This window comes from Spermophilus citellus (genome assembly GCF_964194105.1).
Source record: "Spermophilus citellus genome assembly, chromosome: 3".
NCBI classification, from domain to species: Eukaryota; Metazoa; Chordata; class Mammalia; order Rodentia; family Sciuridae; genus Spermophilus; species Spermophilus citellus.
In genome coordinates this window covers 123,519,074-123,540,821 of record NC_138184.1, presented here as the reverse complement: position 1 = coordinate 123,540,821, position 21,748 = coordinate 123,519,074, and positions in this window count along the sequence as shown.

Sequence of the window (21,748 nt, the reverse complement as noted above, 5' to 3'; positions counted from 1 at the left end):
CAACACAGGGGAGTCAAATGCAAGTTAAAAGCACACTGAGATATATTTTCACACTCACTAGGTGGTTAAAGTATTAAAAGGTTAGTAACTTCAATGTTGAAAAGGATGTGACATAATAGGAACTCTCAGATATTGCTGGTAGATATATAAAATGCATACAGTCATTTTGGAAAGTAGTTTAAAAATTTTTTATAAAGTTATTTATATATTATAGATATAGCAATTGCACTTCTCCAAGAGCATATATCCACAAAATTACTTGTGTAAAAATGCTCAGTTAGCTTTAATCATGATAGTCAAAGTGTGAAAACCACTCAAATATTCTTTAGTAGATGAATAGAGAAACAGTGTTGGGGCCATACAATGGAACACTCTCAGCAGTTAAAAATAATTTTCTGAGATATGTAATCTCACTGGTGAATCTTAAAACCATCAGTTAATGGTAAGTATTACCAGGTGGAGATTTCCTTGACTCTTGTGTTCCTAAAGGAAAGATTTCAGATGAGACTTACAAGCAGTGCATTGTGTAAGCAATGAGATTTATTAAGCAAGAAGTGAAAGTGCACTCCCGAGAAGAGGGAGCAGGTCATCCTGCACAGAAAAAATGTACTGACACCCCATTTAGGTTCAGTCTGTCTTTTTATATCCAACCTTGTTTGAGTTTTTTCTCCATTTCCCGTACCTCACATGATTGTCAAACATGATTGACAGTTAATATCAATAATTGTCCTATCACATCATTATCTATAAAAGCCCACAAAGTGGGTGTGGGATTAAAACTGCAATACTGATGATTTTGTAATGGCTTGGTAATTTGCCACATGTTACCTTCAAATATATGGAAACTTAGTGCATGAGCCCAGGGGACTGGTTTTATTGAGCAGATGCACTGTTTCCAGGTAGAACATGCGGTTCTATCTGCAACTGGGCATAGCTTTCCTTATCACTTGGTCTCTCCTTTTGGTCTGCCTCTAATTTCCCTCTTCTTTCCTGTGGTCTTGATCATATTTATACTAACTACCTAATAAAAGAAGTTTGACATAAGAGACTATGTAGCACTACATGATTCCCTGTATGGACATCCTTAAGCAAAATGGTAGTGATTATTTGGGAAAGGTGGGGTGGTAGGCAGTCAGATAAACGATTGACTGAAATGGATTATAGGATAATTTCTGAAATGGTAACAATGTATAGTTTTATTTTGGGGTTACCTAAACATTTGTGTAAATTTGTCAAAGTCCACAAAGTATGTAAAATATTTCTCAATAAAATTGGTTTAAAAATGATGTAAGCATAGGTCCTTAGATGACCACGCTATGAGGACCATCGTGTGAGTTTATTTTCTAACAGTTCAAATATGTTTATTTTTATGCTGATATGGCATTTGGTACAATGTTAATAGTTACAGACTCAATAAGAAACGGCAGTGAATCTTCATAAATAACAGTTGTAGTTATGTTAAGTAAAGGATAGCTACTTTATGGGAAGTCCTGCTAATGAAGCTCTGAAGTAGTTTAAATAGAGAAAAATGCTGAAGAATCCAGGGCCCACCAGGCATGAAACTCTGGCGATGCTGAGCACAGAGGAACCAGTTATTAGAAACATGGGCCTCTCATACTGAGAGCTGCCATGGGGTTTCAGGAAGACTACCTTCCTGTCTCATTAAACTGGTGGGTCTGGCTTCAGTTTCACTGGTTTTATAGTTTATTTTATATCTTGTCTGTAAATTCATTTTTATAATTGTCTAAAAGCTGTAAGCCTAAGGATTTGTAGTGTTTTATGTTTGCATATATTTAAGTAAAATTATAATAAAAAGAATTTAAGTCAACATTGGGGGATCTGTGTGAATATTTCCTCCTTCAAAAGAGACCAATACATTATTCAAGGCTGGAAAATGCTGAGTATTTCCAAATGGTGTTTTAATTGGAAAAGACCCAGAAATCTTGATTGAATGCTGAGACTGCCAGAAAAATGTAGCCGAGTTGGCAATGGTGACTCTTTGCACAATTCAGGACCAGTTCTGTCTCTGAGAGCACAGAGGCAGATTTTCTGGGATGTCATGAAAGGAATTCTTGTGCAGAAAAAGCAGTGGCTTAATCTCCAAGTGAGAAACCACTTTTGAGAGCAGTGGAGATAGTCCTAAAACCCACTTAGAGTCTAATGGTTATGGTGGGATTTCAATATCTGCAGATAGGTTTGGGGGCCACAGTCTGAACTATATCAATGAATTCAATTAATAAACACACTGAACCATTTGATTTGTCAGAACTTTTGAATTTGCAAGTAACAGAAAATTCTAATTCAAAATGGCTTGGGAAAGAAAAAAAATTTTTTTAAAAGATATACGTGGGACTTGTCAATTGAAAAGAACACCAGTCGGAGACTTTGTCAATTCTGAGAAGACATTACATGATATTAACAGGAGTTGATTTGTCTTTTTTTTTCCTGTTTCAGTTTTGTTCTATACTGTCTACATTTCAGTTAGACTTATCCTTTGCAGTGCCTCTAGCTGATCAAGACTTATGTATACAAAATTCAGGACTAATGGAAAAAAGAAAAAGTTTTCATCTTCAGATGATTCAAGCAGAAGTCCTGACTCTCATCATCCCAAAGGGATCATATGAGCATCCCTGCATCAATCATCATGACACAAAGACAAAGATCCTATTCATACCTGTTTCCCTTGTTCCAGATGTTAGCTCTATCTGAGAAACAGGCTGAGAATGGGTTGACTTTGATCTTCTAGAAGAAAATCAAGTTGGTATTTGTTATCAGAAGAAGGATAATGGATGCTGGGTGGCAAACATTTAAAAACCTAATGCCATATAGATATGAATGTCTATCTCTCTATACACAACCTCCAACAAAATTAGTATAAGCAACAATAAATAATTTTCCAGTAAGTGAATGGTAATAGTATCTTTGAGGCACAAAGAAGAAATAGTTGAATGCAAGTATGGAAGGCTGCTTTGAAACTATTTGAAAAATTTTTACCCAAAGAATACTAGTGAATTTCTGGCTTCTGTTCCAATACATAGGAAAAGCTTAGAAGTCTTCCCTCTGTTCTTACAAAAAAAAAGTTAAACCTACTGAAAAAATCAACAAACACCCCTTCAGTTTTTCAGAGAAATGAACTCACAAGCAAACCTCTATTCCTAAAATTAGATAAGTGAATGCAGAGAATTAAAACCTATTGAAGCATAAATTCAGAGTAGCAATCTCCATGAGAAATAGAGATGGGATGCCGCAGTCTTGGCTGGGCACAGAATCACGAGCCACCACACAGCTTTGTAGATTCAAACAGCAATTCTTTATTCCTGAACTCACACCGGCCTCCACACATATTCTCGGGCAATCCCGTTCTGCTGCCGCCCAAATCACCTACTCCACGAGCCTTTTTCTCCCATATACTTTCAGAATCTCATGAGAGCTCAACCGGAGCAGGAACGCCCTAATCCTGGCAGCAATAATCTTCAACCTCCAACTTCCCTAAAATCCCTATTGTCTTAAACTGGGAACGCTCTAAACCCAAGGACTGGGATACTATACTTCCTCAAACTGCAGGATACACCCTAATCCTGGATCCACCCTCGTCCTTGAGTAGGGTCACCTTGCTCAAACACACATGCAATGTCAACAGCGAAATTCCAAGGCAAGTCCATTTAACATGGGGTACGCTGGCAAGGAAATTTCGATGCGTCATTCCTACTTGGTAATGGCCCTCAGCATCTCCCCCCTTCTGATTAATTAAACAACAAGCAATGTGGCTTAAGGACCGTGCCTGGTAGGTTGTCCAATTCAACATATGGTTCTTACCCGTCATGGGAAAACTGACCTTTAGGCGTCAGCCTACTGTCTTAGGTTGAATCCACTGCAATCAGATCAACCCGTCACTGACTACCGGTCCAGCATTCAGCCATGCTTGTGGATAGCCCTATGCACCAATGGGGAGGGTGAGGTTCTTGCCTCACCTCTGTTGGCCGCCAAATTTAGCCTTGGTGCCAGTGGGGGGGGTGAGGTTCTTTGCCTCACCTCTGTTGGCCCCCAAATTTTAGACCATTACTAGTAGAAGGGAGGAGGATACAGAAATGCCACGACACCACGCCAATTGACGGCTCCTTTGGAAAAATTGCATCACTGGTGACACCATCAGCAAAGATATGCCAGCATTACCACAATTAACATGGGGTGCGTTGGCAAGGAAATTGCATCACTGGTGACACCATCAGCAAAGATATGCCAGCAGTACCACAATTCGCTGCATCAGACGATATTTCACAATGCATGCAACTGATATATAGTCCAGGCAAGTTCTGCAGGCAGTTCAAATCGGAGGAGTCTATCAATATGTCCATTTCCTCCCAAAGTAAATCAAGTCCTTGATTGAGCATTACTTGTTGAGTTATATTCATTGATGCATCAGTTTATGCAGTTTACTGTGATGACTATCGTAGAAGCTGTAGTTTGGTTTTATCTTAGTCTTCACTGGCACTGGGATGGAGATGGGAATTCTGGCAATGACGCTAAAGAGACATTATCCTGAACAGAATTATTAAATATAATGAAAAGGAAAGGTGAAAGTAAACAAACAGATCTGTTAACCTCCTTTAAAAACAATCCTTAACAGCTGTTTACCTAATTTAAATTAGTAAGCAAACAGATCTGTTAACCACCTTTAAAAACAATCCTTAACAGCTGTTAACCTAAATTAAATTAAACCATTTAAATCACGTGAATAAAAAAAAATTTGGATCCATTTTTTTATGAGGGCTCCTCATATAAGAAATATGGACATACACACATACAGACATACAACACAAAACAGAAATGTGCACACCACATACAACACATAAGACAATAGTAAATAAAGGCCTTGTAACTATACCTAGGTGAAATCTCCATTGCAATGCTTAAAAACTCTAGTCAAAAAATAAAACACAGTCAAAAAATAAAACTGATCAGAAAAACATTAACCTAGGTTTGTATGAGCTAAAAAAATAAAATAGAACTTTACGATGTGGGGAAAATGCAATAATAAAATAGATATTGAAAAAAGCACCGTGGTTAATCATTGTCGCAGATGTAAGAATAGCCAAGCTGGAGCTCTGGATATCAGCTGTTATGGATTTGAGTCAAATCATCTTCTTTTTCTGTAGAAATTGCTTTAGTTAATCTCTCTGGAATCCAAATCGGCTGCTGTTCTCCCTGTGGAAAAACACAAACGGAACCTCGACTCCAGACAATAACTGGGTCAGGGCCTTTCCATTGTCCTGTTAGAATATCTTTCCAAAGTACCTTAGGCTTATGTACATTTTTCGGGTACATATGTCTTTCCGCAGCACTAAGTCCTGATGAATCCAAATTTAAACAGTTTAGAGTAAAAAGGGTTATTTTAAGTTTATCTTTGGGGGATATATACCCCTTACCAATTCCCTCTTTTTGCTTTAATAGGTATGTTTTAATAGTTTGATGAGCTCTTTCAACTATGCCTTGTCCCTGTGGATTGTATGGGATTCCTGTTATATGAGTAATACCAAATGATGAGCAAAATTGTTTAAAAGAGGCAGAAGTATAACCAGGACCATTATCAGTTTTTAACTGTTTAGGAACACCCACAGTGGCAAAATTTTGTAAGCAATGAGCTATAACATCTTTAGTTTTTTCTCCGGCATGAAGGGAGCCCATCAAAAATCCAGAAGAAGTATCAACTGTAACATGTAAATATTTTAATTTTCCAAATTCTGGCAAGTGTGTGACGTCCATCTGCCAAATATGGTTAGGTATCAGTCCTCTAGGATTGACTCCAAGATTAACTTGTGGTAAAAAGGTCACGCAATTTTGACATTGTTTTATTATATGCCTGGCTTGTTCCTTAGTTATTTTAAAATGCTTTTGTAAAGTATTAGCATTAACATGAAACCTTTTATGAAAATTTGTAGCTTCTTCTAATGTAGAGAAAATATGTACATCATGTGTAGTTTTATCTGCTAAATCATTGCCCAAACTAAGGGCTCCAGGCAATCCTGTATGTGCCCTGATATGTCCTATAAAGAATGGATCTTTTCTGTCCCATATTAGACTTTGTATAGTGGAAAACAAAGAAAAAACAGTAGAGGAAGGGGAAATCCTACCAGCATCTTCAAGGGATATAATAGCATTAACTATATATTGACTATCAGAAAATAAATTAAATACAGAATCTTTGAACATCACAAAAGCTTGTAAAACTGCATTAAGCTCTACCTTTTGAGCTGATTGTTTGGGTACTAAAAATGTAAAAGTTTGATCAGGGGTAACTACGGCTGCTTTACCATTATTAGACCCATCAGTGAATATATTTGGAGCATTCATGATAGGTGTTTTCCTTGTCATTTTAGGAAAAACTACAGGATGCTTAGACCAAAAAGACAACAAAGGATTCGATGGCAAATGATTATCAAATGAAACATTAGATTTACACATGATTATTGCCCAAGTATTTAACTCATTATCTAACTCATCAATTTGATCCATAGTATATGGAGTAATAATTTTATTGGGAGAAATTCCAAACACTCCCTTTGCTGCTCTTATTCCTTTGAGTATTAATTGTCCTACAGCCTCAGGATACCTAGTAAGAATAGTGTTAGGAGAATAAGATAAATGTATCCACAATAATGGACCTTCTTGCCAAAATACTCCTGTAGGAATATTTTTTGTTGGTAGTACAATAAATAATAAAGGCAAACTTATATCAATTCTATCTAGATGCATATTTTCCATATATGTTTCAATAATTTTTAATGCCTTTCTAGCTTTAGGAGTTAACATTCGGGGTGAATTTGGATCTGATGGACCCTTTAGAATATCAAATAAAGGTCCCAACTCTCCTGTTGGTATGCCTAGATAAGGCCTTATCCAATTTATGTCTCCCAATAACTTTTGAAAATCGTTGAGTGATTTGAGTTGATCTACTCATATTTGAATTTTTGGTGGATGGACCATGGTTGAGGATAATAGAACTCCTAAATAATTAATTGGAAAATTTAATTGTACTTTATCTATTCCTATCTCTAGATTATAATTTTTTAATAAGTTCGTAAGTGTGGCATAACATTCCAGCAATATGTTTTTATCTTTATGTGCTAATAATACATCATCCATATAGTGAAATATTTTTAGTTCAGGATTTTGATTTCTAAGTGGTTGGATTGCTTTATTAACATAGATTTGACACATAGTTGGACTGTTAGCCATTCCTTGAGGGAGTACTTTCCACTCATATCTCTCATCAGGACCTTCATGATTTAATGCAGGGATAGTAAATGCAAAACGTGGACTATCCTCGGGATGAATTGGAATCGAAAAAAAACAATCTTTAATATCTATGGCTAAAACATGCCACGTTTTTGGTAAAGCAGACAATTGAGGAATCCCCGATTGAGCAGGTCCCATAATAACCATCTCATTATTAATGGCTCTTAAATCTTGCAATAATCTCCATTTACCCAATTTCTTTTTGATGACAAAAATGGGAGTATTATGGGGAGATACGGAAGGTTGTAAATGTCCTTCCGCTAATTGTTGTTTGACCAGATCATGGGCTACTTGTATCTTTTCTTTAGTCAAGGGCCACTGAGGAACCCACACTGGTCTTTCTGATTTCCAAGTAATTTTGATTGTCTCAGTGGCCCTTTCTGAAAATCTGACCCATGTCTGTTCCTTGATCTAATTGAATTGGTGCTGCTAAACCTTGTTCTTGTTTTCCTAATCTTTTTTCTTTCTTAACACCTTATCTAGCCCTAGTAGTGGGCGCATTAGAATTGATGTTATTTGTTAACATCATGCCTAGTTGATCCAGGACATCTCGTCCCCATAAATTAATAGGAAGGTGATCCAATACATAGGGCTGTATAGTTCCTTCACATCCTTCAGGATCCTTCCAATCTAATACCATAGCACTTCTATGGGGATTAGTCGCCACTCCTAGGCCTCGAAGCGTTTGAGTGGCTTGTTGTAATGGCCAATGTTTTGGCCATTCTCGACGAGATATGATGCTAAGGTCAGCACCTGTGTCCAGTAGCCCATTAAACTCGTGACCTTGAATATTTAGTTTTAGCATCGGGCGAGAATCTAAATTTAAAGACAACATAGCCCAATCTACACCTGTGGAGCCTAATCCCTTAGAACCTCTTTCTACATTATGACTAGAGAACTTATTATGTAGGCTGGGTATTATTAACAACTGTGCTATTCTATCTCCAAGTGAAATTACTGATATACCTCCTGGAGAACTAGCTATAATTTTTATTTCCCCTACATAATCGGGATCAATTACCCCAGGACTTATCATAAGTCCTTTTAATGTAGATGAACTACGTCCCAATAATAAGCCTACTGTTCCTTGGGGAAGAGGTCCTTTTACTCCTGTAGGAATGATTTGAACTCCCATCTCTGGAGTTAATACTGCTCTGGCAGAGGCGCAGATGTTCAACCCTGTGCTCCCTCGGGTTTGTCTGATGAGGGATTTAATGGACAATGTGTCCTGGGCACCATCCTGATGGTGTTGCTGGGTTCCTCCACTTCCCCATATATTTATGGTTGTGGGCCCCGGAGCATTGGGCCCCTCAGTCCATTTTTTGGCAATGAAGCCTGATGCCTTTCTCCATGATATCGTGGGTAAATACCTGATCCTTGTCCGTTTTTTGATAATTGAGTACCTTCTATGGTGATTTGAGAACGGCATTCATTAGCCCAATGTCTCCCTCTATGGCATCGTGGGCAAATACCCGGTATTCTATTCCTTTGATTTCTAGTTTTGTTAAAACCTCCTCTTATAGGGCAACTCCTTTTAAAATGTCCTGTTTCTTCACAATTATAGCATGTTTCTGGCCTGGCATCTAAAGCCTGTTGTACTGCAGCTGCCAAGACTTGCCCTTGTTCATTAATATCTCTACATAATTTAATATATGTATTTAAGTCTTCATGTCTCCATGGTCTAATAACCTCTCTGCAGCAACGATTTGCTTGGTCATAAGCAAGTTGTTTTATTAATGGCATTGCTTGATCTGTATCCCCAAAAATTTTGGCGGCTGTTTGAATAAGCCTATCTACAAAGTCAGCGTAAGGTTCATTAGGTCTCTGTATTACCTTAGATAGCTGACCTTGTAAATCTCCATGTCCTTGTAAAGTCTTCCATGCCCTAACTGCGTCTGCAGCAATTTATGCATATATAGCAGGATCATATTCAATTTGTTGCCATTGACCCTCATAAGATCCTTTTCCTAAAAGCATATCTAGATTTCTTTGAGGGTAACCAGCTGCTGCATTTCGCCTAGCTGTCTCCGTGCAAAATTCCTCATTGGCAACTTTCCATAACAAATATTGTCCTCCATTTAGCACAGATTTACACATGCTAGCCCAATCTGCTGGCATCATGTCCAAGTTAGTAATGGATTCGACCATGCTTACCGTGAAGGGAGCTTGGGGACCGTAGGTTGTTACAGCCTCCTTTAACTGCTTCACTGTTTTAAAATCTAAAGCACGGTGAATTTGTTGCCCTCCTACCTGTTCAAGTACAGGGCATGCTAATCTTTGAGGTCCTGTGTCAGGATCCCACTTATCAACTACGGGGTTTGAGGGCCACTCAGCTGTTTCCATTGGTGGGGCTGTTGGTTGAATTACGCCCTCTGGTAATAAAATGGAGTTAGTAACAGCCTCTTGTTGTGGCCTTTTTCCTAATAACCCCTTTTCCTTTAAATTTTCTTCCTCTCTCTGACTAGCTCGAGAGACCTTCTCTTTTGCTTGATCTAAAATGGTCTGAATCTCTAACAATTTGCTTAACACCTTTTCGGTTTCTTTTTTACTAATTTCTAATCTTCTATAAAGATAACGCAACCCAATAAGATAACACAAAACAAAACCGCAACTGAATGAAACAAAAACTGAATAAAAATTCGCTTTATCAATTTTCTCTTTCTCCGGGCTGACAAACTTCAAACCTTGAGCCATCCATTTTTCCTAGTTTGCCTGAGAAATTTCTAGGGACAGGCAGCTTGAAACAAAAACGAAATAAATCAAAACAAGAACACATTGTTTTTTGAAATGGTCACCCATTTTCTCGCCTTCCCTCAGGGGCGAGCAATTTCACTTACCTCCAAGTTTCAGACGTTCCCCGTATGGGCCACCAAATGCCACAGTCTTGGCTGGGCACAGAATCACGAGCCACCACACAGCTTTGTAGATTCAAACAGCAATTCTTTATTCCTGAACTCACACCGGCCTCCACACATGTTCTCGGGCAATCCCGTTCTGCTGCCACCCAAATCACCTACTCCACGAGCCTTTTTCTCCCATATACTTTCAGAATCTCACGAGAGCTCAACCGGAGCAGGAACGCCCTAATCCTGGCAGCAATAATCTTCAACCTCCAACTTCCCTAAAATCCCTATTGTCTTAAACTGGGAACGCCCTAAACCCAAGGACCGGGATACTATACTTCCTCAAACTGCAGGATACACCCTAATCCTGGATCCACCCTCGTCCTTGAGTAGGGTCACCTTTCTCAAACACACATGCAATGTCAACAGCGAAATTCCAAGGCAAGTTCATTTAACATGGGGTACGCTGGCAAGGAAATTTCGATGCGTCATTCCTACTTGGTAATGACCCTCAGCAATGGGATAGGAAAACCTGAACTGTAATTAACTAATTGTTTGAGGTCAGTGTAAACAAGTCTCACATTAAAAACTCCAGCTGAACCCAAGCATAGTGGCCATCATTCACACTTTTGTGAATTTCATCTGCTGTAGCTTCATCATGTTCTTGCTTCCATCAAGGGTATGGAAAAAGGAGCTATTTTGAAATATACCAAAGCATTCTGTTCTTCTTACAAAGGTTTGCCCTCAGGAGAGACTAGTTAACAGTGCTTAATCTGCTGTGGTATCATTAGACCCTAATGTCTTTGGGGAAGGGAAAACTCAACTTCAACCCACTGCAGCCATCCTGTACTACCTGAGGATAAAGCTAATCTAAAAGCACTGGTGACATTTGGGTACAGGCCCACCAAAGACTAAAACCTGATAAAACTAAAGAATGCTTCCCTTTTTCCCACTTCTTAACATTACTAAAGGCCTACTTTTACCTTTTTTTTTTTTTTTCGCAGAATACATATGCCCAGACATCAAGAAAAAAATTACAAGGCATACTAAAAAGCAAACAAACAAACAAACAAAAAGACACATACACACAGTTTAAAAAAATAGAACAAGTATCATAACCAGACATGGCAGGAAATTTGGAATTATCAGACCAGGAATTGAACTGGAATATTAACAACTACAGTTAATATACAAAGAGCAATAACGGACAAAGTAAACAACATGCTAGAACAGATGGCTATGTAAACAAAGAGATGGAAATCCTAAGAAAGAACCAAAAGGAAATGCTCAAGATAAAAAACACTTGCCACAGAAATCAAGGATGCCTTTCATGGACTTATTAGTAAACCATACAGAGGAGAGAAAAGAATGAGTTTAAAGATATTTCCATAGAAACCTCTAAAATTGAAAAGCAAGAAGAAGAAAGACTGAAAACAATAGAACAGAATTGAGAGGATTATTTGGGACAACTACAAAAGTTGCATGATAGATGCCATGGGAATTCAAGAAAGGAAAAACAGAGGAAAAAAAAAGGGATGGAAAGAGTGTTTGAAACAATAGTGATTGAAAATTTCCCCCAAATTAACATCAGGCACCAAACCACAGTTCCAGGAACTTCAGAGAACCTCCAGCAGGATAATTGCCAGAATAACTGTGCCGAGACATGTCATTTTCAAACTACCAATATCCAAAGACAAACTCCTGAATGAAGCCGGAGGGGGGAAATACCTTAACTATAAAAGAGGAAAAAGGAATACATCTGACTTCTCAGAAATCATGCAAGAAAAAGAAAGTGAAAAGTTAAATACTATTATGCACTACATAACATTTTTGTCCATGACAGACTCCCTTTTGATCCTGGTTCCGTAAAACTATAATGAAGCTGAAAATTTCTTTGTCTATTTAATGCATAACTGGAGATAACTTCTACCCAGGCTATTACTGCACCTGAGGAAGACCCTGAGAAGATACTAAAGCAATACTGAAAGGATTCCAGCATTTATTTCTGCTGCTTTCTTGGCTTTCACGCTTCATTCAACAAGGAGTGAATAAATGACATCTGGAACAAGATACTCGATAGGTTCTTTCAAGACTTTGAAAGATTTTCCAAGAAAGAATAGGTTGCAAAAATCAACAAGAATGAGGTTAAGATGGCATCACCTTTGCCATGTGTGTGGATGAGGATCCCGTTGAGGAGCTCCTGGAGATGGCTCCTGAGGAACTGGCTAATGAGGAATCGTTCAAACTGGAACAGGAAGTTTTAGCTAAAAAAGAGTCAGGAGGAAAAGAAACCTCAGGAGAAGGAAAAGAAGAATCCCCAAGAGAACTGACAGTGAAAGGTTTAGCAGAAATATTTGCAGACCTTAACACGCACCTTAAAAAGTGTGAAAATAGGGCTGAGGATGTGGCTAGGTGGCAGAGGGCTTGCCTGTCATACATGTCATACATTTTCATCACCAGCACCACCAACAAATAAATAAATAAAGTGAAAATGTGGGTCCTAACATGATCAACTGAAATGAAAATTTGCGGCACATCATCTGCTTACAGGATGATATAGAGAAACAAACCAAGGAAACTTCCTTGGTTAGATCTCTGAAAAGAGTACCACCTCCTCAATAAGAGCCTCAGGAAGGTCCTTCAGGAGGAAGTCCAGAAGCTGCCAGAGGAGATGACAGCTCCATGCATGTTAGCACCTCTGAAGACCTTCCAGTGGGACAAGGTGTGGAGATGGAAGACAGTGATAATGATAATCCTGACCCTGGGCAGGCCCAGGCTAATGGGCTGTGTCTTTTTGATTTTTTGTTTGTTTGTTTGTTTTAAACAAAAATGCTTTGAAAGTTAAAGTAAGTAAATAAGTAAAATCTTTTTTCTACAAAATCAGGACATAAAGAAAGATTTTGTACAGCTATACAATGGGTTTCGCTTTTTAACAAAAGTGTTAAAAAGTTTAAAGAAATTAAACAGTTACAGTTACAGGAAGCTAAGGTTAATTTATTATTAAAGAAGTCAAAATATTTTTGAATAAATTTAGTATAACCCAAGTGTACAGAGTTTATAAAGTCAACAGTGATACCTTAGGTCTGAATATCAACCTAGATATATTCTCAAAAATTATCTTTTAGAAACACTAGTATGGCAGTATGTAAAAAAGTGGATGTGGAACCGATGTGAATCTGCAATATGTATACAGGGTAAAAATGGGAGTTCATAATCTGCTTGAATCAAATGTATGAAATATAATGTAATGTTTTGAACAACTAATAATAAAAAACGAATCAAAAAAAGAATAAATGAAGATTTTTCTCAAAATAAAAATTGAGGGGATGTGTAACCAGCAAAACTGCCTTGCTAGAAATGTTATAAGAAATTCATTAGAGAAGAGGAAAATGATATAGTTCAAAAAGTTGGGTCTATATAAAGACAGGAGGAATATCAGAGAAGGAATAAATGATGGTACAATGAAACCTTTTATTTCTCTTGATCAGTTAAGACCAAGATATGAAAGAACAAAATGAAGTCATGAGTTGGTACCAGTCCAGAAGCAAACTAACAGTTGAGTGGTAAGAAATCCTGTACTTGGTGATAGGAACTTGAAGTTCAGTTCATCAAACATCTAGATAAACATGGTAGAGGTTGCTTAATTTGCTGCAAGACAGAGCATTGATTACCAAAATATGAACCAAATAAAATAACTTGGTATAAATAATAAAGTAAAAGGCCTAAAAGGCCAATTATTAGTGTATAATCCAGTTCCAACAATAGTAAGATGGGGAAGGCTTACCCATGCTCCAACACTGGTGGGCCCCAGAGCCACCTCCTCACTGAGCAGTGGTAGAGATCAGGTGTTGAATGCCTCACTAGTCCCACTAAGGATTTTCTTCTTGAACATCACAAAGGAATAGGAAATAATGAGGACAAAAGAGGTATACACTGAGCTATAGAACAGGGATTTTTAATCCAGGACCACAGAGAAATTCCAGGTTTCCTACTGCCTGGTGCTAAAATGAAGGAGTTTCTCTTGATAACTGGACTAACTAGTATGGCTTTTTTAATTAAATTATTTATTTATTTGATTTTGTTATACATAATTGCAGAATGCAATTCATTTCATATTACACATATAGAGCATAATTTTTCTTTTTTTTTTTTTTTAGCTATAGGTGGACACAACCTTTATTTTATTTTTATGTAGTGCTTAGGATCAAACCCAGGGCCTCACACATGCTAGGCAAGCACTTTACCAGCACTAGAGTATAATTTTTCAAGTCACTGATTGTACACAAAGTATTTTTACACCATTCCTGTCTTCATACATGTACTTAGGGTAATGATGTCTAACTCATTCTACCATCATTCCTACTCCCTTGCCCCCTCCCTTTCCCTCCCTCCCATTTGCCCTATCTCAAGTTTCTCCATTCCTCCCAAGCTCCCCCACCATTGCCATTATGAGTCAGCATCTTCATATCAAAGAAAATATTCCGCCTTTGGTTTGGGGGATTGGCTTGCTTCATTTAGCATTATCTTTTTCAACTTTATCCATTTACCTGCAAATGCCATGATTTTATTCTCTTTTAATGCTGAGTAATGTTCCATTGTGTAATACCAAAATTTCCCTAACCATTCATATACTGAAGGGCATGTAGATTGGTTCCATAATTTAGCTATTGTGAATTGTGCTGCTATAAACATTAATATGGTTGTGTCCCTGTCGTATGCTGTTTTTAAGTCCTTTGGGTATAAACTGAGGAGTGGGATTGCTGGGTCAGATGGTGGTTTCATTCCAAGTTTTCCAAGGAATCTCCAACTGTTTCCAGATTGGCTGCACCAATTTGCAGTCCCACCAGCAATGTATGAGTGTGCCTTTTGCCCCACATCCTCACCAACAATTGTTGTTTGTATTCTTGATAGCTACTATTCTGACTGGAGTGAGATGAAATCTTAGAGTAGTTTTGTCTTGCATTTGTCCAATTCTAGAGATGTTGAACGTTTTAAAGTCATTTACAGAATAAGAAGTGACTGGGACTGTCCAGCAAACAACTAAAAATGTTCAGGGGGCCTCCATGTGTGAGAGCTCAGCTTATTTGCAGGACAGTTATGTATGATTAAGCACAGCCTGGAGGGGAGAAAGTGATGAGGAAGACCTATGAAAAATCACCTTACGTTAGATATTTTGTGTTTCTTTGTTCATTCATCTGATAAACATTTATCGTGCCCCTGACATATGCTAACAGATGTGGCATGTGTCAGATGCTAAAAATGCAGCAATGACTTAAAGGGTGGTTGGGGCATGGAAAGTGAAATAAAATTAAACAAATACAATGGGCCCTCTATATTGTCAGATTCCACATCCTCAAATTCAACCAACTGTGGATCAAAAATATTCAGAAAACATTTGCATCTACAATGATCCTGCTGTCACTTTTTTCTTTTTGTTATTCCCTAAACAAAACAGTGTAACAATTATTTACATGGCATTTACATTGTGCTACTTATTATAAGTAATCTAAAGATGATTTAAAGTACACAGGAGGATGTGTGTAGGTTATATGCAAACAGTATTCCATTTTATATAAAGGACTTAAGCATCCATGGATTTTAGTGTCTGCAGGGGTTCTTGGAACCAATTCTCTGCAGTTACTGAGGGATGACTGTATATACGGCACTAGCTTACAAGCGCAAAGGAGTTTGTATTTGAAAATAATGGCTTTTGAAGCATGCGTGGGTGATTTGATGGTACAACCCTGTTCTATTTCAGCCAGCCCAAATCACCCCCGACTGAGAAGGACCAACAGAAGTGGATAGCATGAAAGGTAACCTATGCAGGAACAGCTTTTTCATAATGCCTAGAAGCGTATCATTGCAATGTTCTTGAACTCATTAGATACTTCCCACCCTCTCCCTTGGTCTTCAGTTTCCCTGGCTTAATCACCAACAAATGATCATTTCCTCAATACCCCATATCTTCTGCTTTTACCTCAGATATGACCCCATCATTGTCCTTATTTCCTAAACTTCCAGAAGAGTAGGTCCTGGCTATAGTTTGGAAGTGTTCCTTGAAGGCCCATGTGTTAAAGTCTTGGTCACCAATCTGTGGCACTATTGGGAGGTGTTAAAACTTTTAGGAGGTGGGGCCTGGTGGAAGGAAGTCAAATGATTGGGTCATGCCTTAAAAAGGATATTGGGACTGTGAACATTTCTCTCTCTCTCTCTCTCTCTCTCTCTCTCTCCCCCCAAAGCCACCAGAAGGTAAGCAGCTTTGCTTTACCACTTGCTACCCACCTTGACATACTGTCTTGCCATTGGCCCAAAAGCAATGGAGCAAACAAATCGTTGACTGGAACCTTCAAAACTTCAGCCAAAATAACTTTTTCCTCTTTTAAGTTGATTATTCCAAATATTTTGTCACAGTGAGGGAAAGTCCTTGGCTGTTATACGATAAATCCTCTGGTTCCATCATTGCTCAAGTCAGTAACTGGCAACATCTGGGAAAGTGTTGATATGCTTCAAACGATTTCAAAGTTTCTTGGAATATTATAGATTGTTCTGGAAAACAATAAGCTTGGGACAGAGAGAGAAGTCATTCCTGGAAGACATGTGCCTAACTCTACCATCTATGTGTTACCTATTCATTATCAGTCCACTTGAAAGACTCTCCATTCTTATCCCCAGCAAGACATCCCTTGCATACCACTACATCTTGTGGTATCAAGCCAGGTCTGTGCCTGGCTCCTGGGATGACCTTAAGCCAGAGAATCCGCTAGGAGAAGGAGAAGGAATACCCCATGTCAGAAGTGCTCCAGATTGGATTACAGAAGTTCTTGAGCAACCTCAAGGAAAATCCTGTCCTTCCATATCTACATGACACTCAGCACTTTGAATAGACTGCCACCTTTGGAACTTTGGAACCATCCAAAGGAAAGAGGAAAATCTTGAGTGATACAATTCAAGGTCCTTACTCTGCTTGACCCACCTGGATCCTTTTCAAAAGCATCACCATGACATGCCATCAGCAGTCCCAACAATTCTAAGCAATCTGCTTATTGCAATTCTTATACCAATAAACTCCAATCAGCCCTTGTTTCATAATAATTGTTTCAAAACTTTCTTACCCATCAGTATTGATGTGGTCTGTGATGCACATACAGTGAATGATTCCGTGGTATATTAATAATGGATCCCTAGAAACTCCTTTCAAGGAGCAAGCTTTGGGGACTGATTTTGGAAGAATATCTCTGAGTCATCCATTTGATTATTTGAACAGATGCTGCTGACTTTTGGCATCATAGCAGAAGGGATGAGTCCCCAAGGTGCGTTGTAATCAGGCAGCCTGTGAGGCGGGTCGGCGGCTCAGGGAACAGTAACTCTCAAACCCAGGCATGTATCAAAAGTGTAAGCAGTAATGGAGCTGTTGCTCTCTCAACTGGTAGTTTGCTCCAGAGCAGAACTTTAATTAGTGGCTCCCTTAACAGCCAAGCAGGCTCTGTGTACATCCATAAAAAGCCATCTGAGCACTAACAGTGGCTTCTTCCACTCATTAAATTGAGGGAATGGTCAACCTTCTGCCTGAACCACAAAAGTCCCGCTGACCTGATTTCAGGTGGAAGTGGTTTTTATTCCATGTAACCTGGAAAGAGGAAGGTTTTACAGCATTTCCTTCACTGGCTCAAGTCCAGAATTCAAATTGAATGTGGCTTTGTCAAAGGTGTAAACAGGTGTAAGCACCTGTTATTATTTTGAGCAGGGCCTTAGGCAGTGTGAAGGATAAGGTGAGGAACCCTCTTCATTTGTGCTGGCCTTGCTGCAGTCACTGTACCTGGAGCATGAGTTCCCAGAGGGCTTCCTATCCCTTGGAAGCTACAAGGTGCTTCCCCATCCACAACAGCCAGGCCCACTGTCAGGGTGCCATGTCTGTCCACTGCCACTCCTAAAGATATTTCACCTCTGTATCCCCAAGCAAATCTTCATTGTTGAGAATATGCAGAAGGTACTTGCTCTTTCCCTGTATCTGCTTTCCATTCCCCATGAGGCCTTCTCTACTTGTGGGGGCCATTTTCCAATAATCCTAACTTCATGCCATATTTTATTTCACACCATCTCTTATCTACTTTTAATTCCAGCAGATGATTTTGTCACAACCTCCTTTGAGCAGATCCAAGCTTTCTGGTATCTTATCTATTTCACTGTCCATAGAGGCTCTGATGTGAATCCTATCCTAAAGCACCTTGTTTTGCATCTTCCTCCAAGGTGAACCTGCTGCTTGGTTCCTTTTCTTTAGGGTCTCATTTTCCATTAAAGTACCTTCTCTCTGCCAGGCATCTCTTAATTTGTTCCCTGATTCATTGGCATCCTTTCATCCACTGAAACTGTTAAGAGATGGCCACTAGCCTGAGGATGTGCAGCTGGGAAAATCTCAGCAACCAACCTCAAGGGTGACAACAGCCTGTGCATTGCTTCTCTGCAGCCTGATGAGTAAAAGGCCTGGTAGGTTAACTTGTATAGTGTGGGCAGAATAGGGAAACAAAGCAGGGGGCATATTAATTAACACAATGAATAATTCAAAGAGCACTTTCTCCCAGACAGCAGTTGGGCTGGGTTGGAACATGACTATGGAACTCTAATATCATGCTTCAGGGTCAACCTGGCTTTGAGCTGTATAATCTTAGTCAAGTCAAAATCTCTTTGAGATATAGTTCTTCACTGAAAAAAAGGAAACAATAATAGAGGTCTTGAAAGACCCTCAAAATACAAGGTGCTGAATGAGATGGTTATGAATATACCCAACAATGTGTAGATGATAAGCAAATTTTGCCCAGTTTTTACCTTTTTTCTTCCCCCCTCCCTCCTCCCTCTGTATTAGTCCATTTCCAGTTATTGTATGAAAATTAATAAGGCTGGCTACTTCACAAAGAAAATAAATTTATTTTGGCTCATGGTTCTGGAGGTGCAGTCTAGGCAATGGCAATGGGTTCTTGTTGGCAGGGTCCCAAGGTAGCACAGAGAGTCACTTGTTGAGAGACAGGGAATGTATGAACATCTATCTGGTCTCTTTCCCTTTTGATAAAGCCACAGGATGCAATCCTATTCTAATGACATTTTCGAATCCAAATCATGCCCCCATTACCACCACAGTGCCAACCAGAATCAGGTTAAGTTTCTACCCTCTTCATAAATTAAACATCTGATTTTGGAGATTAAACTCCTGCGTGAGTTCAAACCACAGCTTCCTCTCCCCTTCCCCTCCTCCCTTTCTTCCTTCCATTCCCCTCTTCCTTCTTTACTCCTTCCCTTCTTATTTAGTCCTCTGAAGATCCTAGGTACAAAGCATAGAGAGATAAATGAAGCATAGCCCCAGCTCTTTAGTAAGATGCTATTTCAGAGTGAGTGCAGATACCTCAGAGCAATGAAGAAGTCGACTATTAAAAAGGTTGTAACAGACCAGAGAAGAGGAAGGTAAGATCAATTCTGCCTAAGGGCATGGGAAAGGTGACCAGTCTTTGAAGTGGAAGTCTAATCCTGCCTGAAACCTACCTGCTCTGCTTTGCTGAAGACTGGACCTGAGACCCAACACGCACTCACACTATCTTTGGAATATGGTTGTGTTTCAGCTGACTGATTTAACTCTTGCACAAAGAAAGAAAAATGGGAGTAATAAACTGGATTTAAAATGGCTTGATGGCAGAAATGTGCCATGTTACCAGGGCATGTAAGGTTTCCTCTCCATTCAGAGATTCTCTCTTTTTCCTTTTAAAAAAAATAAAGACCCTATATAACACTGGGTGGCGTATCCAGTGTTGCAAAACCAAAACCTGGCGGAACTTGGATGAGACTCACATCATCATATTCCCTGACCACAGATGGTTCTGCTTCTGCCTTTCACTTCTGTAGCCTGAGAAACAAATAGGAAGGAAGAAAGAGAGGAAGAGGATGGAAGGGAGGGGAGAAAGGAAGAAAGGAAGAAAAATGTAATGGAGAAAGGGATGGAGAGTGATTGCAACAATTTATTGTTTTGTCAATAAACAAATTTTAAATTCTTTCAATGCTAGCAAACTCCAGAGTTTGAGTTACACAGCTAATCAAGCTGTATGGGTGTTGTTCGTTGTTCTCATTCACTAAGGACAAAATCTTTCTGTAATTGCCTTCCTCCCTTCCTCCCTAATCTCATCTGCCCTGTCATACCATCTCTGAGAATATCTGTTAGAAAAATCAGGTTTATGAATAGCTCATATTGTGGCTCTCCAATGTGACTGGAAGGAACAATTTCTCATTCAAAGAGACCTGTGATTGAGGCAAAACCAACGAAAAGACATCATTATTCCCTTTTTCAGACCCCAAATTTTCAGTTAGAATTCTTTATACATACTATCATAGGTTCTTATTAGCTGCATCCATTTGGGGTCACCCCACTGTAGACATATACTTTTTTTTTTTAAAGAGAGAGTGAGAGAGGAGAGAGAGAGAGAGAGAGAGATAATTTTTAATATTTATTTTTTAGTTCTCAGCGGACACAACATCTTTGTTGGTATGTGGTGCTGAGGATCGAACCCGGGCCCCACGCATCCCAGGCGAGCGCGCTACCGCTTGAGCCACATCCCCAGCCCCTGTAGACATATACTTTTTGTTAAACAAAACAAAGAGGATATTTAAACAGAATTAGTTAATAAATAAGTCAAACAAGAAAAACTTCCTGCATTCTATAAAACTGTTTGATGGTGTCACAAGATCCTCCCCTCTGGACCTGTTTCCCACATTGTATATAATCACACCTCTTAGCACTGTGAAATCTGTGGAATTCATATTAAAAATATCATAAAGGCACAGAAGCCTAACTGATGGATCAGAGCACATGTGGAAGAGTACTGGGAAGAACTGAAAAGCATTGGACAGGTGGTGGCCCCACCATTACAGTCCACAGGCAAAGTTGGCCCATCTCTTATCCTGGGATGAGCAGAAGAAAAGAGAGTCAAAAAGCAAAGGTAGAAGCACTCAAATCATCCTGGACATGTAAACCTTCCACTTGACCACAGTTAGTTTTGTCTTCTTTACTTTTTTGTTGTTGTTGTTGTTGTTGTTGTTATTGTTGGTTTTTTTTTTCCCCTGCAACTTCTCTCCCAGGATTTCCAAGTCTTCCTGTTCTTTCTAGCACCTCATTTAAGCCTGATTTGAACATGATAATGGGGTGAGAGACAGTAACCCTAAATCACATTCCACCCTCCAGCAAAAGTCCTGCCTGAGCTTTTAGGAAAGATAGTGTTTATCATCAGAGCATTTTCAAGGATTCCAAAATACCGTGCATAGTAACCACTGCCCTGAAAATGAACATGTCTATAAAAATTCCATTTCATAGGTTAATTTGAACAGGACCATTGACCTTTTCTCCGTAATCCAAGCGCACTCTGTAATCAAGAGCAAAGAGTAAACACAAGCCTAGTCCACACAGTCCTCCACTTAACATTTAGCATTCTAACAAATTAATCAAAGATGTTTGTTTGTGGTAGAAGAGAGAGCAAAGCAGAGATTCAGAAAGCACATTGTTTGGATTTTTGTGAAGTTTCGTACTTTCATGAGTCTATACCTCTGGGTTTCTGAATGTAAAGAGAGATAAAAAC